The sequence below is a fragment of the Protopterus annectens genome, chromosome 7.part0, assembly GCF_019279795.1.
Source record: "Protopterus annectens isolate FY-2018-M chromosome 7.part0, PAN1.0, whole genome shotgun sequence".
NCBI classification, from domain to species: Eukaryota; Metazoa; Chordata; order Ceratodontiformes; family Protopteridae; genus Protopterus; species Protopterus annectens.
In genome coordinates this window covers 781,503,091-781,515,998 of record NC_056739.1, presented here as the reverse complement: position 1 = coordinate 781,515,998, position 12,908 = coordinate 781,503,091, and the positions used below count along the sequence as shown (strand labels likewise).

The following is a 12,908-nucleotide window of genomic DNA, read 5'->3' as shown; positions in this document are numbered from 1 at the left end:
GACATAGAATAGTTGTGTAAAATCTTACCATGTAATATGATTGACAGTGGTCCTTCGACCAGTAATCAAGAAACTGACAATGTTGCAAGTAAAAATGATTATAAGACTTCTTTCATCACTGTATTCACTCAAGATAGTTACATATTAAGAAACATCTTAACAAAAAACTGGTCTATTTTGAGACATGACAAAAACATCAGACCACTAATAGGACTGCAACCTATTATGGTATATAGGAAAGGCAAGAATATGAAAAATAGATTTGAGAGCAGGTCAGGTTCTATGAACAAATGTGGCAGATGTAATTATTGCAGTTACATTAAAGAAGGCAATATTTTTGACATCAATAATATCGAAATCAGAATCAGTCAGAAAATACAACTGTAACTTGGAGAAAGTGATTTACTGTGCCATGTGTACCACCTGTTCTTGCTTTTACATAGGCAAGACTGATAGAAAGTTAAAAAAATCGCATATATGAACACCTATATGACATAAGGACTAAAAGAGAAACAAATTCTCTTAGCAAACATGTTTTGGAGTACAATGACCATAAGTTCCAATTTTTTATTATAGACAATATCAGTACTAACATGAGGGATGGTGCATGGTCACTGTTACGACTGCAAACTAGGGGCCATAATTGATTCTCTGGCTGATACAGACACCCTCCAGAAGGGTCTCACTGAGACGGATACCTGGTGTCAAAATCATGGCCTCAAGCTGAATGCCAAAAAGTGCATAGTCATCCCCTTTGGAAAAAACAAAGTACCCACGAACTACCACATAGGTGGTAGTCCCCTAAATACAGAAAAAGTAATAAGGGATCTGGGGACCTAGGTAGATAGCAATCTCTCCTTTGATAATCATATTGCCAAGGTGGTTAGAAAATCCTTCTACGTGGCCCATCTAATCTCAAAAGGGTTCTCATCCAGAACAAAGGAGGTTATTGTGCCTCTCTACTCATCACTTATTAGATCCATTATAGAATACAATGACTCATTTGGGATGTACCTTACAAGACACCTGCAACAGCTGGAAAGACCACAAAAGTACCTCACCAAGAGCATTACTGGCCTCAAACAGATGACCTATGCAGCCCGACTAAAGAAACTCCAGCTGTACTCTGTTGCATACTGCTTACTCAGAGGTGATCTCTGCTTGACATACAAGGCCATGTCCAACCAAGAACTGATGGATATGCTCCACCTAAAAAAAAAAAAACAAATCCCTGAGAGCCACATGCTCTAAGGATATAAACCATACCAGATTGATAAATAGGACGTGCTGGAGGATTAGATTCCTGACCCAGAGACTCCCCGTGTTTTGGAAAAAGATTCCAATATACATCAGGCAGAGCCCCTCACTAGCACTCTTCAAGAGAAACCTTGATGGGTGGATGGGAAACAGAAAATTTACCCTGGGGAACACTGCAGTGGCTCTGCTGGACAGAGGTGCAAGGAACTAATGGCTCTGCTGGTCAGTGGCACAAGGAACTAATCTAAGGGGGTGGCGAAAGCCAACACACTCTGGCTAGGCTTATAAATGCCCTTGGGCAGATAGCCTAGTACCTAGTCTCTAGGCTGCAGCCCAAATATCTTCTTGGCCTCATCCCACTCTGTTACCTTTCCTGCTTGAATTATTTGCAACCAGTATATTGGTTCCTTTGTCACATTTCCCCAGTAAAGTCCAGCTGTACTCCTACTTGAAATCATCCCTATTTGGAAAAATCTCCTTTCACCATTCTGTTTTTGGTTTAGTTCTTGGAATACTTACTGTTGCTTTACCAATTTAATGTTATATATGGTTGTTGTTATACTCCTTAACAATCTGCATCCAAGTTCCCTCTCTCACTCTGTTTCTTGAATTCCCCCTTTGCTTCATTATCGTCCCTTTTCACTTTCAATTATAACATTTTGCTTGTGTTATGTATATGACCCTTTACCATGTAGCTCTAAAATATCCCTTCAAATCAGGTAAACCTAAACCACCTTGTTCTATTAGAAGGATCAACTTATACTGCTTAATATTTGCCCACTTTCACTCCCAGATAAATTTCCTCAATTCTTTATTAATTATTGTTCACAACTTCTCTTCAGGATGATAAAAATATACCTGACCTGTGTACAAAACTAAAGGGACTAAAAACATTTTCATTTCTTGTATCTTATAATCCATATCCATAAATAAGAGTTTCCTGATTCTCAATGTTTGTATTATCTTTTGTTTAGTATCTTCCCACATATCCTTACCTAGCATAAGAGAAGCATTTTTAATCCTTACTCTGAAATACTTTATTTTATCATGTCCCCATAAAAATGTGTTCTTGATGAACAGGTTTGTGTGTGGGTACATACTTTACAACTGTGGCCTTTGTTTTGTCTTCATTAATTTTATATCCTGAGAAGACTTGAAACTTTCTCAAAATGTTCAATTATACTGAGAAGTCTTTTTTTTTTGGATTTATCAGGTACAAAATAATATCATCTGCAAATACAGCCAACTTTTCTTGACTGCCATATCAATTATATCCTTGTATTTCTGAGTCCCTTATTTTCTTTGCCAGTGGCACTAAGTATAAAGCAAATAGCAAAGGGGGAAGAGGCCACCCTTGCCTGATTCCTTTTTTCAAAAATAACTAATGATTCTTGCCACCAGTCCTTAATATATTCTCCTAATTAAGCTTATTGTGATCTGCTGTGGTGACCCCTAACTGGGAAAAAACGAAAGAAGAAGAAGAAGCAGATTGTGTTGGGAAATGCAAATGCTTCCAGTGCCCAGTGGGAAGAGGGAAGAGGCCACCCTTGCCTGATTCCTTTTTTCAAAAATAACTAATGATTCTTGCCACCAGTCCTTAATATATTCTCCTAATTAAGCTTATTGTGATCTGCTGTGGTGACCCCTAACTGGGAAAAAACAAAAGAAGAAGAAGAAGCAGATTGTGTTGGGAAATGCAAATGCTTCCAGTGCCCTACTCATAAAATCCCAGCTTACTGTATCAAATTATACCTCTCAACTGTCCAGATCTTTGCCTCATATTTTTGGTCTGTCCATCATAAAATTTGTGATTTTTTTTTTAAATTTTTGTGGCAAATTAGTGAGGACTGAATTCACTAAATAATGACAGGCATTTGAGTTTCCAACTTCATTTCCTTCAGAAAATGCATGGTAACACAAGACTTTCTTCCCTCTTAATTTCCAGACTTCCTCAGGAATACCATTTTTCCTGGACACTTTCCTGAAGATTGATTATATATCACTGTTTTTATCTCATAACCTCCTATCTGAACTGTTAGTTGTTGAGCTTCATCTGTCTCTAACTTTGTCATAATTAAGTTTCCATTTGTACTCATTGATTTCCATATTTTCCTACTCTATACAACTTTTCCTAAAATTTTCATAGTATCGCTCGCTAAAACCTCTACAGGGTCTCTGGTTATTTTTATTGTTATAGGTTCCTTAAGTTTGGTGCCAACCCTTTCAGTGTTCTGTTGCTGAAGTTGTGCTAAAAGTTTTTGTGCGCCGGAATTGCTATCAGAACATAGTTGCTTTAAAGCAGTCTTTCTAAACTCATGCACATTATCCAGATGCTCCCTTATTTTTTCTTTAGCAATCTGAATTTTGCTCTTCCTCTTGTTCAGTGAGATTCCCCTTGTTCTGCAATTCTTTAACCTTTGTCAGCTCCTCTAAGTAATTTCTATTACTTCTTAACCATGTCTCTTTCATTTTTATTTCAACCCTATTTTTAAACTCTATTTTCATTTTATCTCAATCACTAGCTATAACTTCTGAAGATATTGCCTTCTTCCCTTATAACTCATGAATAATTTCCATTGCCTATTCCTTAAATTCCCCTTTTTTAACAGTTAGGTGGGAATGTGCCAGTATCTTATTTTTACTTTATTATCTCAGATTTCTGTCTTAGTTTTTATTGTTGCATGATCAAAAATAGTTATTGTACCTTGGGGAATAATGTGTAAATTCTGTCTGAGTTCCTACTACTAAAATCACATCTTCCATGCCAAATATTTTCATACATTTCTCTAGAAATCTACCCTGTTTTGTTATATTGTCCCTTCCAGACCCCTACTATTGCAAATCCAATTCCAGTGACCACCTATAGATAATATACCCTTCTGAAAGCTAATTATTTCTCCTGAAATTTTCTTAATTTCCATAATAGCAGTTTTCGGTGGAATATAAAAAGAAAACTCCGTGGTATCCCTAGAAGTTTCCAAAAACCCAGTATGCAAACTATACTGTGTCAAAAATAAAACCAGCCAGAAACTTTGCAGTTTGGCAAGTATGAGGTTCACTCCTTGAAATATGTTATGCACGTAGTTCATTAATAAAATTCAAATTTTAAAATACAAAATAATAATAAAATAGTAGGTAGTTCACAGCCGAGTTAAAAAAGTGGAATATCCTTTATTGAAACATTCCAAAAGAACAACGCTGCAATAAACTAATAAAAATGTCCACAAAGCAGCTACACCAGACCGGAATCACCAGGACACGTTTACTCGCAATAAGGTACTGACCACAGGCAAAGTAACCACAAGGTTTATTAACGTGCTAAATTATATATCACAAACAAAACACACACGTTTTCGTCAAAGGTACTGACTTCTTCAGATAAAATCCATTAATCAAACCCCACCTTTAAATAGTATCAACCCACACAGGATTAATCAATTAATTAGATAAAACCATCAATCAATTACAAACATAAATATATAAGCAAAACATTGTTTAAATAATCCATACTTTCTTATAAAATAAATAAAATAAAATACAAATGAAAATGCATTCAGTATAAATACTACAGTAAATAAATAATAATTTGATATATACATTTATAATAAATAATGACATTTGCCTAACTAAATGCATCCAGATTTTAGCTTTAAAAAAGGCACTATAGAAATGGACTCATTTGGTCCTGGGGGCTGTGTGGCCTCCAACAAAATTTGCCAAAAAGTTTCCCTATGTGCCAAACTAGCCTCCCAGGGCCCACCTCTTATGTCTTTTAGAACCATTTCTATGGCAAAAAACAAAAAACTTGCCCCTTGACATTCTGTGGAATGCTTGTACAATGCGTTGGTGTTTTTACACTTGGCTATGTCATACCTGTGCTCGTATATGCGCCTCTTAAACTGGCGCTCAGTTTTTCCAACATAGAACGCCGGGCACATTTGACACATAGCCAAGTAAACCAATCCACTAGATGCACAATTACAATAACCATTGGTTTTGATATCCCTCCCCCGACTTTCTAAATATAAATGACTGCCTTGTATAATAAACTTACAATAGGGACAACGCCCACATTTGTATGTGCCAGTTTTGTTTTTTGAAGTTGGTATACAAAATTCCTGATTTTCCAATACCCTTTTCATATTCTGGCCCCTTTTGTATATAGTTTTAACTGACCTGGCTTTAAAGACATTCAAATCAGTAAATTCTTGGAACATAGACCATTCCTGGTCAACAATGCTCCTAATATGGAATGCATTACCACTGAAGCTGGTAATAAAAATAAAATTACCAAAATTTGCTTCCGTAGTACCCATAGGGGTCCCCCCATCCAATCCTGTACATGTCTCCCCCAAAATAGGTCTAAACCTAGTATATCGAGCTGCACTAACCTCTTCCTGTACTGATGTAATCGATTCGATGGGATAACCCCTCTCCAAGAACAAAGCTGTTAATACCCCACATTCCAATCTAAAATCTTCTTCAGCAGAAGTCATTCGAGATGTTCGAACAAATTGTCCCTTAAGAATACCTCTTTTTTGATAACGTGGATGTGAACTAGTGTAATGTAAATAACCATTGGAGAAGGTAGGTTTTCTGTAAATACAGGATTTTACCCCTTCCCCCTCCTTTATAAGAGCCACATCCAAGTAATTTACCCTTTCAAACGAAATCTGATGGGTGAATTTTAAAAAAGAGGTAGTGGTATGTAGGTAATCAATAAACTTTTGGATGTCTCCCACGGGGCCATTCCAAAAAATACATATGTCATCAAGAAATTGAACATAAAAGTTCCAATGATTAGAAAAGGAACTGTTGGTGACATACTTTTGCTCCCACATATACAAGATAATATCCGCGTAAGTTGGGGCACAATTAGCTCCCATGGAAACTCCCGAAATCTGATGAAAATACTCACCAGCAAAGAAAATATAATTATTTTTCAAAACCAATTCCATTAAATGGGTAATGGTATGGACATCATTGTTGGTAATATTCGGGCACTCCCACAAAGCTTCCTCCAACCATTCCAACCCTACCTCATTAGGGATAACGGAGAAAAGATCAACCACATCGATTGTCAAAAACACAACATCTTTTTCAAATAAGTGAGGTTGTATGCTACGTAAAAAGGCCCAAGAATCCTTTAATATATAACCTTGCCTTCCCCACAGTTCTTTTAATTTCCAATCCAGGTACTTAGAAATACTGTGTGTTTTGGAGCCCTGCGCAGCCACTATGGGTCTCAAAGGAGGGTCCTCCAAATTTTTATGTACCTTGGGTATCCCGAAAATAGAGGGTACCCGTGGATTGGAATTAGAAAGGAAGGTATAGGTGTCCATTTCAATTACCTCCTGATCTAATAAATCTTGTATAGCCAGGTCAATTTTGTGATAAGACAAATGAATCTCATTTATAGAAGCAGAAGTATACTTATCGTAGTCATGCAAAATATCATACATCTTAGCCTGATACAAATGGGCATCCATGATGACAGTCCCCCCACCCTTATCAGGTTCCATGATTCTCAACCCAGGTTCCTTACTTAGTTTTTCCAATAAATTCTTTTCATCAATAGTTAGGTTGTCCCTGAATCTATCCGAACCTAATTCCTTACGGAACCTCCTCTCAATCCTTTGCTCAAGATTCTTGAGCTGAGGATGTAGTGGGGGGTTAAAAGTACTGGATTTTCTCAGATGTAAACTAGAAGTACCAGATATGCCACCTAAAAGATTTTCTAGGTTCAATTTGCGTGTAAAGAGTTTTAAATCTAAAATTGCATGTACCAAATTACTACGCTTGTTTGGTACAAATTTAAAACCCTTTGTAAACAATTGGAAACATGTATCAGTGATCACAAAATCACTGTAGTTGTAAATACAGTAGTTGTCTTTGGTGTGTAGGGAAAACTGCCCTGACGGTGTAATGGACGACTGGTCACATACTACCAGTTGTGTCCCCTGTTCTTCTTCCATACCCGAGGGGGCCCCCCACCCCCTCTCTGTTCCTGCGGAGCCCGGACTAAAGGGGGGTGATCTTCGTTGGAATGTTGCCCCTGCTGTCGTATACGTTCAGATCTTCGTAACACCTGTTCACCCTCAAAACCTTCCCCTGATGTTTCATCCGTAGAGAATACTTCACCCCTAGAATTCTCCAACATAATAGGATTGGGATCATTCGATCTATATGTAGCTTCACTGGCCTGATTGTAAGTGTGCCATCTATTGGACGGAGGGTTAGGATACTGCCGCCCCTCCTGATATTCTAAAATATCCCTCCTTAACTTTTTATATTTACGACTAAGTACCATGTCGCAATGCAGGTCAACATCCCTCCGGATGTCATGATACTTGGCTGAATCAAAAAGTAAATCTTCTGTCATACGTTTGTAATAATGAGAAATATCTTGTTGCAATATAGAAAGCTCATGACTATTTTTCTTTATAATTGCTTTGACTATATTTAAACCACATTGGTCAAAGGCAGCAATAAGTTCTTTATGAAAATCACTACCAGGTATAACCTGGTTAGGGTATTTAGAAACCCTGAGACCCTTAGGTACAATACCTTTATTTAAATTCTCAGTCAAATATAGATTGTCCAGCTCCAAAGTTTTGTAACGATACAAAGCATTTTCAAATAGGCGTTGGGTCTCCAAGTAAGTCCTACCCGGTCCCGTACGGTCGCTGTTATGCTGGTCGAACAAAAATTGGGGCTTGGTAAACATCCAGTCCGTAAAAGTAGAAGTCGGAAAACCATTCCCCTGTTTGTCAGCACTCCTGTTTATTTCCTGACTCGGAGAAACAGCAGCTTCACGCAAAACCGCCGGTGTGCGGTCAAACTCATTGGTATCACTGTTCCCTTGCTTTGCCCTCACTTTGGTACGGACCGTACCAAGTGAACCACTGTTAGAAGGTGAAATATGGTTACAAGAGGAAACCAATTGCACGATGTTACGTTGTTCGCTGATAATGTTACTAATGCCTACACCGATAGGAGTAAGCAAGTTAATCAAGGTGGTCAGTTGACCCGTGAGTTGCACAAATCCGTCCCCTTCGGACCTGGATCCATCGACAGAAAAACCTCTCTGTCCCTCCTGCCCAAAAGGAGAAACCGGGCTGGCTGCCATGACAAACCTTCCAAAAGAACAACGCTGCAAACATACAAACAGGTGATCCTAGCTGAGTATAATGAAACGCATTAGAGACATTCATTAATTTGTGTGTGTGTATATATATATATATATATATACATATATATATATATATATATATATATATATATATATATATATATATATATATATATATATATATATATATATATATATATATATATATAATGAGGTTATTTGGAGCAAGGGAGTGGTTACAGAAGGTGGTTCTGTTAAGAGAAATGAAAGCATTAAATTCATTCCTTTAACCAAGTCTCCCTTACCACCACAGTGTAAACTAAGACTGTGCTACCTTAGAACTGAAACTTAAAAGCTAGAGACAAATTAAAATATATAATATAAGAACAGTTTATTAAGGCTAACCTAGTAATCCAGACTTTATTAAGAAACCAAATCACTAACAAAATTAAAAACTAAACTAACAAAAAGATCCACCACTAAACATCTATCAGAATAAATATTAGTAACATATCAATGAAACACTTTCAACAAAGATTGCTTTTATATCAAATAAATACTTCATCAGGTTTGTGTGTAAAAAAACACATCATAAAAGTAGCTGACTCCAAATCCAGCTCCAAACAAGTGACAAATGGAGTACCTCAGGGTTCAGTCCTGGGACCTCTCTTGTTTGGCATCTACTTCTCTGAAGTACAGGCCAACACTAAGGGACTCTGACTAACAAAGTTCGCAGATGATTACAAACTAGGAGCCATTATCGAATCCCCAAATGATGTAAATACTTTACAAAAGTGCCTTACAGAAACAGATGCTTGGTGCCAGAGCCATGGGCTCAAGCTCAATGCCAAGAAATGTATAGTTATCCCCTTTGGGAAAAAACATGTACCCATGAATTACCACATAGGTGGCAGTACACTAAACACCGAAAGTGGGATAAGAGACTTAGGGACACAGGTTGACAGTGGTCTCACCTTCAATAACCACATTGCCACAACAGTCAGGAAAGCCTTCTGTGTGGCACACCTCATCACTAAGGGCTTTTCATCCAGAAAAAAGGAGGTCATTGTCTTACTGTACTCATCCCTCATTAGACCCATTATAGAATACAATGCCCCATTTGTTATGTACCTCTCAAGACATCTGCAACAACTGGAAAGGCCGCAGAAATACCTCACTAAAAGAATCACAGGCCTAAAGCAGATGCCCTGTGCTGACTGCCTTAAAAATCTCCAGCTGTACTCTGTCGCATATTGTCTACTCTGAGGCAATCTCTGCTTAACATACAAGGCCATGTCAAACCCAGAGCTGTTGGACATGCTGTACTTAAAGAAATCCCAATCCCTCAGAGCCACACGCTCCAGGGATCTAAACCTTGTCATCACAATAAACAAAACATGCTGAGGGAGGGGTTCCTGACCCAGAGACTCCCCAGACTCTGGAATAGACTGCCCATACATATCAAGCAAGAGCGCCTCTTTGGCCTCTTCAAAAGGAACCTTGATGATTGGATGGGAGAAAGGAAATTCACCCTGGGGATCATGTCAGTCGCCCTGCTAGACAAGGGTCCAGAGAAGTAAATAGTGTGGGCAGAAATAGCCAGGGAATTGTTATGGCTAGGCTTGTATAGACCCTAGGGCTGATAGCCTAGTACCAACCTATGAACCTATAATGTTAATGAACATGTGTATAAATCTACAGGTGAACATATATGTAGGCTGAAAACCATAGGTGTAAATGCTAAGGTAGAAATACAGTAATAAATGTTAGAAACTGATAGTGAAAATGTTAGAAATAAACCATTAAGGCCCCGGGGATCTGTATCCCTTGCTCCAAATAACCTGATCATATAAACATTAATGAATGTCTCTAATGGTTTTCATTATACTCATCTAGAATCATTTGATCTGAAGTAGTTACTTCATTTGATCTGCAACCTGTGGGAGTCTGATCCGACCTCGGAACCGGCAGCTTTCCAAGCTTCAAGATCCGAGCTCCTAGCTCCTCCCCCTACCCATAATCTTTTACTACCAACCACATTACCTCAGATCGTTTTTTGCCGCAGCTAAAGACAGTGCTTCTTAGTGAAGAGCTCCTGGCCTGGTGAGATTGTTCCTTTTTCTATAGCTATTTCTAGTTTTAAATTGTGTGTGTGGTGTTTTACTGTCGAATCCTTCAAAACCCACTTAAAAAAAAAAAAAAAAAAAAACTCTTTTTTCCTTAGTTTAAATTTGTCTCTCCCCTCCCCCCCCTTAGTGTTTGGGTGTGTGTGTGTGAGAGAGATATTATGGCTGAGTCTAAGGCTGTATTTTCAAAATGTACTGAGTGTGGCCACAAGCTTTCCCCAGCTGATGGCCACACTCAGTGCGTTTTATGTCTGGGGGCAGCACATTTGTCGGAGGCCTGCCAAATTTGTGCGGCCTTCAACCCTCGGGCACTTAGGAACAGGAAGAACAAGCTGATCCTGGCAGGAAAACTCCCTCAGGAAATCGGCTTCTTCTTCCTCTCCCAGCCGGGTTCAAGCTACTCCTGTAGCTTCGGCGCCAGCTACTCCCTTAGCTGTACCCGGGACACAACCTCCCTTATCGGGTACTAGCTCTGTGGAGTCTGGTTCTTCTTCCCACAGGGAGAAGAAGAAACATAGAGAGAGAGAGGGCCATACTTCAAAGAGGCAGGCCGAGTCTCATCCCTCGGCTCCGCCTGAAAAGATTTTGAAGTCCCCTGAGAGGGTCTCCGGAGGAGGAGGATATGTCTCCCTCGAGGTCTTCGAGGCGGCCCTCCCGGCCTGCCTCGACTACCTCCTCGCGGTCTACTAGAAGCATCTCCGAAGCGGACATGGATCGGATGATGCAAAGATTTTTACAGACCCAGATGCAGATGGGGATGCTCTTGCCTCCCCCCCCCCCTTGGGAGGGAGTGCAGCCCCCATTTTTGCCCCGATCGCTCCTTCTCCGACCCGTTATCGGGTCTCGGAGTCGTCGGATCCAGGCCCTTTTGGATCTGGGGATACGTCGGCACCGACAGGGATAGTGTCTTCGACGCCGACTATACCTTCGAGCTTGTCGGATCCAAGCTCTCGGGGCCGAGGGTTGAGCATCGGATCCGAGGGAGTGGTTGTGTCTTCGGCGCCGATTGGAGCGGAGCACACCACTACCTCGGGTCCAATTGCTTCGGCTCCGACCCGATCCTATCCTCGGAGCCGAGGAGGTTGCTTTCTCAGGCTGGTGACAGTGAATCTCCCTTGGCTTTTGAGGTGGTGGAGAGGGTACTGTCGAGGTCATCCAGGTCCCCGACCGGGCCTTCGGATCCACCCGTGCCCTCACTGTATCAGGGTCTGTCTTCGATCATCCGTCCATCTGGACAGCCTGCCCAAAGCCTCCAGTTAGTTCCTAGGGAGGAACACCACCCGGTGGACGAGCCCTCTTCGGACAGCCCCGCCGAAGAGCTGCCTCTGAAGCACCAGTGCAAAAGGAGACACCTGGACTCCCCCGAGTCCATTACCACGGATACGGATTTGGATGATACGGAGGGTTCCCCAAGATCACCTCCCGAAGATGTCTCATTTGGAGACATCATGAAAATGTTGCGTATAAGAGGGGGTGGTCTGCCCAAAAGCCCTCCCTGGACGAGTCCGTATTTCTGGAGGCCTTTGAGGCAGGTCCATCTGCCTCCTGGGTGTCCCCCCCAGCCGACCCCTTGGTGGACTTAATTACCACCAGGGCTTGGAAGGAGCCCGACACCGTGGAGCCTATCCCTAGATGCCCAGATAAGGTCCTCAGCCCTCCTTCTGATGGACCTTCTTGGTCCAAAGGCGCGCTGGTTGATGCTATGTTGATGGCGGCGACTACTAAGAAAGAACTTGCCCAAGAAAGTTCTTCGGTCCATCCGCCGGACAAGGAGTCCCGGGCTTTGGACAGTATTGGGAAGCGGATGTTTGCTTCAGCGACCTTTGCCATAAGGTCGCTGAACTACATGGCACACACCATCAGGCTACAGCGTGACTTAATTAAAGAATACGCTGCAGCCCCTCCGGAGTCCATGTCGGTCCCAGACAAAAAGGTTTTTGAGACTCGAATGGCCACTCTAAAGTCCATATCAAATACATCTATGCGACTTCTTTCCCATGCCACGGAAGGAGCCGCTAGAGCTAGCGGAGCGGGAGTAGTCTTGCGACGGCACTCCTGGCTCCGCCTTTGCGACTTCACGGATCCCTTCAAGGCGTCCTTCGTGAACGCCCCTTACGATGGTTCAGCCTTATTTGGCTCATCAGTTCGCGACACGCTTGTCCAAAGCGAAAAAGATGGGAAGATGCTGTCGGTCGTCGGAGTCCGCTTCTCTAACCCCCAAAGACCCTTCTCCAGGAATCAGAGTGGGCAAAAGAAGCTGTGGTTCCATAAATCTCAGCACTCCCGTCCCGCTGCGGACAACTCGTCCTCTAGAGGCAGAGGAGGACAAGGTGGACGCCGGCCCAGAGGCAGAGGGGGCCCACGTAACTTTGGGTCTAGAGAACCTTTCTCGG

The 12,908-nt window shown here is 41.2% G+C and overlaps 1 protein-coding gene across 2 annotated transcripts in view; it reads right to left on the bottom strand.

Moving 5' to 3' along the window:
* The window catches only part of EPO (erythropoietin), a 357,290-nt gene that overhangs the window by 77,506 nt on the left and 266,876 nt on the right, over positions 1-12,908 (bottom strand). The window lies entirely within an intron of this gene.